The 5,000-nt window shown below is 38.0% G+C and overlaps 1 protein-coding gene across 31 annotated transcripts in view; it reads right to left on the bottom strand.

Annotated features, from left to right (window-relative positions):
* LOC136828379 (TGF-beta-activated kinase 1 and MAP3K7-binding protein 2-like) overlaps positions 1–5,000 on the bottom strand; it is a 269,956-nt gene that overhangs the window by 53,438 nt on the left and 211,518 nt on the right. The window lies entirely within an intron of this gene.

Here is a 5,000-nt window from a genome sequence, read left to right as displayed (position 1 = left end):
AACTTCAACACCCATTACCGGTTTCCAATCATGACACCTGCTGCTGGTGCTGACGCCCCTGCTTCTGCTACGACTGCACACTCCTGAGCTGGGTTCTTCCCCACCTGCCCGCCTCCGTATCCAGGGTCGTTCGCGCACTTGTAACGATGTGCAAGGGCTCATAAAACTAATTCTTTTTATACTATACAGTTTAAGTAGCCGTAAAATATGGAGGAGACTGTGGATATTTGGGTCAATTATCAGGCTATGGGGGGGTTACTGTACCGATAACAACCAATAAACGGAGGTGTTAAAACGAGGCAGCTAACAACAGGATGTTTGGACTAGCAACCGGGCAGCAAGTTAATTAAAGGAGCTGCTCATGGTACGTCCTAAGAGGAGCCTGGGAAGGATGACATTGCAAATTACAAGATACTAAAGTTGCGTCTGGGGAGAGAGAGAGAGAGAGAGAGAGAGAGAGAGAGAGAGAGAGAGAGAGAGAGAGAGAGAGAGAGAGAGAGAGAGAGAGAGAGAGAGAGAGAGAGAGAGTCTGTCTAAACACAGATTTGTATCTAGTATCAGCAACAGAAAGTTATTTGATTTTAATGAAAATTCCGGTGGGACCTCTAAGATGAGAGGAAAAATAGTAAAATTAGAAGTTGCGCTTTCCCGTAACTAAACTTTGTCTCCTTAATTTGAGACGAAGTTATATAAGAAAACACAGGCCACGTTAACCACCTCCCTTCGTTGGCATCATCAAAATCACGAATGACGAATCAATTTCCCGCAATTAAAATTATCACTTACCCATCCCTAGACATCACGTTGGCCTGACATCATACTAAAGATGTTCTTGCGTTTGCCACAGGTGGTAAACACTGCTAATATATATATATATATATATATATATATATATATATATATATATATATATATATATATATATATATATTAAGACGTTTTCCTTAACAAGGGCTGATCCCTAAGAAGAGAATGGACAGCGATCGCTGCCGTTTTCACACTTAATCTACTGACTAGTATATGAAGCTGCTGTGAAGAAAACTTCCACAACATCAGCCATTTCATACACTTACACAGAGTGCTCATCAGCAGACCGTCGGATTCCTCACACGCATTGCGCCATTCACTTCTATCTTGCACGCACGCACGCACTCGCTGTCTGGATGTGGAGGCTCCTCCTTGCCAATACTTTTTTAGCTATATCTCTCTCTCTCTCTCTCTCTCTCTCTCTCTCTCTCTCTTCTCTCTTTCCATTTCACACACACATATATATATATATATATATATATATATATATATATATATATATATATATATATATATATATATATATATATATATATATATATATATATATACATTATAATTAATCAACACCACTCACGGACTTTCATTAATCCCCTCAAGAGACAATTTGAAAAACTAAAAACTATTACCGGTTAACGCTTTTCAATATATGTCCAGAGTACCCGTAAAATTTCTCCTACAAAACCTTTAATATTAACAAGTCTATTTCTGTAGAATCCCAGCATATTTTCTAACTGATAATACTTCTTACACAGTCATGATCATAACCGTCGTGTCAGCTTGTTTTAGTCCTGAATCAGTTGATACTTTCAAGTCCAAATAGCGCACATTTCCTTTCGAATTTGTAAAAAAAAAAAAAAAGAAAATCACATAGCTTTAAAGGCGGAGAAATTAAATTTCTTCTACAGGAAACGCGGTAAATTTCATTACCCTTATACACTCGAGGTCTTGTTGAAAAGATCTCTGTGCGTATTCTGGAACAATTGTCACCTTACAATTAGGATACCATGAAAATGTATAAAACGTACATTAAACATAAAACTGCAGCAGGATTAAGTTACCAAGATGTCCAGGGGACAAATTTTAACCGCTTCCGAGTACAAGAGACAATGACTTAGACGACAAAAGAATAATCCAAAATGTAAACAACGAACAAACTTTACGCTTATAACTACACACTATTCACCCTTTATAGCTGAAACGAATGTGACCACTTGTTGACTCCAAACAAAATTTCCATCACCCGAAAACAACTTTATGGAACTATAAAATGAACACAACAAAATTTCGAAAATGAGTGGGATCGACTTTACAATTCATGAGATCAATCAATTCATTTGCAAATTTATTATTATTATTATTATTATTATTATTATTATTATTATTATTATTATTATTATTATTATTATTATTCTGAAAATGAAACCTATTCATATGGAAACGAGCCCACAAGGCCCACTGACTAGAAATTCAAGCTTCCATTCGAAAGAAGTAACAGAAAGTAAAGGGCAATACAGAAAGAGGAGACCAGTTATTAGAACGGTGTGAGGAATAAAAAACCTCTGGAAGTGAGAAGAACAGAATAGAATTCGAGTTTGGGCCGTAAGCCCAAGCGCTGGGACCTAAGAGGTCATTCAGCGCTGAAAAGAAAATTGACAGTAAGGCTTGAAAGATTTAGTAAAAGGAGGAAAACCTCGCAGTTGCGCTATGAAACAATTGTTAGGAGAGGGTGGAAAGTCAGATGGAGGATGGAAGAAAGAGAATATGAACGTAGGTACAGTAAAAGGAATGAAAGGGGGTTGCAGCTAGGGGCCGAAGGGACGCTGCAAAGAACCTCAAGTAACGCCTACGGTGCACCGCATGAAGTACACTGATGGCACTACCAGACGCCCAACTCCCCCCTACGGAGTCTGGAAATGAGAAGTTCGACAGTGAGGCACATTTACTGTGCCTAGATTATATGTGAAAAGCAGAAGGAAAAAATGAAATATGAACTTTCCGCGCCGAAGTGTGTAAATTCACATCAAACAGGGTTCATCCACTATCACATTAACACCCAGTTAACTGATAAAGTTTACTAATTAACAGGTTAGAGAGCAGGGAAGGGACACACTCTTAAGCGGATTGGATTTACTATAAAACGTAACTATTAATTTCTCTGCGGAATAGCGTTATAAATAAAATCTACAACCTGTTGCTTGGTGTGTTTTGGTGAAATGTGAACTTCCAAGCCTTAAACCAGCATCAAGTTAGAGCGAGTGTCCAACATTCTATGGTTATCAGTATTAAGGAGATAACTGTCTTTGAGCAGAAAAAATGTTTAACTCCGTAGACCATCTTCCACTTCTGAAGATTTTGAAATCTGCAACCTGACAGGCATACCTCTCTCTCTCTCTCTCTCTCTCTCTCTCTCTCTCTCTCTCTCTCACACACACACACACACACATTTCAGAACAAGAAAATCCGTCCAAAATCTGTATTAGCATATGAAAAATAACTTGCCCCAAACTTAAACTTAAAACTAATCACGCGTTTAACAGTTTGTTAACGTTTCTGATCTACAATACACTGCCCAAATTAGGGTAAAATAGGAACCTTTTTCTAGAGTGTAAATCATGGAATAATATTTAAGATGCAATTAACAATATATCAAGATTTACTGTTAAGAAAAGTGTCCTATTTTATCCTCATCTTCAAAGAACATGACTGTTCTTCATAGTCTTCAATGTTCAGAATTGTTGGAGGAAACGACCACAAAGAGATTTAAATTTATTACAGCGGGCGAAGTAAAACAGGACGTTGAAAAAATCTCAGAGGTTCATACTTAAATTATATGTGTTTACATCTTAAATTATGGAATGTTCGGGTATTATCACATCATTTTTAATTTACTATAAAACTCTTTAGAAGACCTTTAAAGAAGTCACATGAATTTTAACACTTAAAAAAATCCCGAGGCTTACGAACATTAGAGAGCGAAAAAGGACTAAAAAATCAAATAAATAAACGATTATTATCCATACAAAAATAAAAAGCCGTAACATAAACAAGCCAGACCAAAGGAAGCATTTTCGACAATTGCCCCAGGACAGTTGCACAAGGGTTGATTCGGGGGGGGGGAGATAGAGAGAGAGAGAGAGAGAGAGAGAGCCTCTTCTATTTTCATGGCACCACAAATCTCCAGCACACGATCACCGCCGACAGGCGTTTTCCGCAGCTGCAAGTTCGTATCGAAAGGCAATGAAACGGATTGCCCAGACTCCGATCGGGATCTTCATAGAATTCCAACTGCCGTTTTATTACACCGTGTAACCCACTTTCAGCAAGGAGACAGAATTCAAAGACGGCGAGGACTAGAATAAACACTGGGGGGAAAGATCTCCCCCCCCCTTCATCTTCGCTCGGTCTCTTCTTTCGCCACGTCTTTGGCGGAATTACCATCAATCCCAACAGCCTGGACTAGATAAAGGGTACCTAATGCTGAGGACAAAGGCCAAACACTGCGGAAGCGTTTTGGCCCGCGCGCGCGCCCCCCACACCGCTAACCCACCCAAAAATTATACCAAATGCAAATATATACAGTCGCATTTTCCGTACTTTTAAAATACAGGGTCTAAATGTAGGAAACTCTGTCCAAAGTCAAACGCGTTGCTACCTCTAGTTATCCAGGCCTTTAAATAACAAAAGTTTCATACAGATGTTTTCAGTTGCTACTATATATATATATATATATATATATATATATATATATATATATATATATATATATATATATATATATATATATATATAATATATTAGTATAATTGTTGAATCAAATCTCTTTTCTAGATGTAAAGTGTGGAAGTCCAATGCAAATAAAAGAACAAAATTTGAAGCTATAGAATTCAACTCTCTGCGTAGTATTCACAGCATAAAAAGAATGGAAACGGTGAGAAATGGGATGATTCGTTCAACTGGTTAGCGTCAGTGAAAGAGTATATCACTATTTAAAAATGGTTTGTTCATATGGAAAGAATGTTAGAAAGAAGTACATTAAGCAATTGCTAGATAGATGGTGTGCATGAGGTACTGGAAAACAACAGCCTCAACAGCAGGAAGTGAAAGAGTACGTTAAAACAGAGGTGATGGGACACTGTGTAGAGATTCAGCGTGTCTTTTCCTATCTCAGGAGCAGACGGCGCCCCCACCTT

The sequence above is a fragment of the Macrobrachium rosenbergii genome, chromosome 42 (assembly GCF_040412425.1).
Source record: "Macrobrachium rosenbergii isolate ZJJX-2024 chromosome 42, ASM4041242v1, whole genome shotgun sequence".
NCBI classification, from domain to species: Eukaryota; Metazoa; Arthropoda; class Malacostraca; order Decapoda; family Palaemonidae; genus Macrobrachium; species Macrobrachium rosenbergii.
Note: the sequence above shows the minus strand (reverse complement) of the source record. Positions and strands in the feature narration are given on the sequence as shown.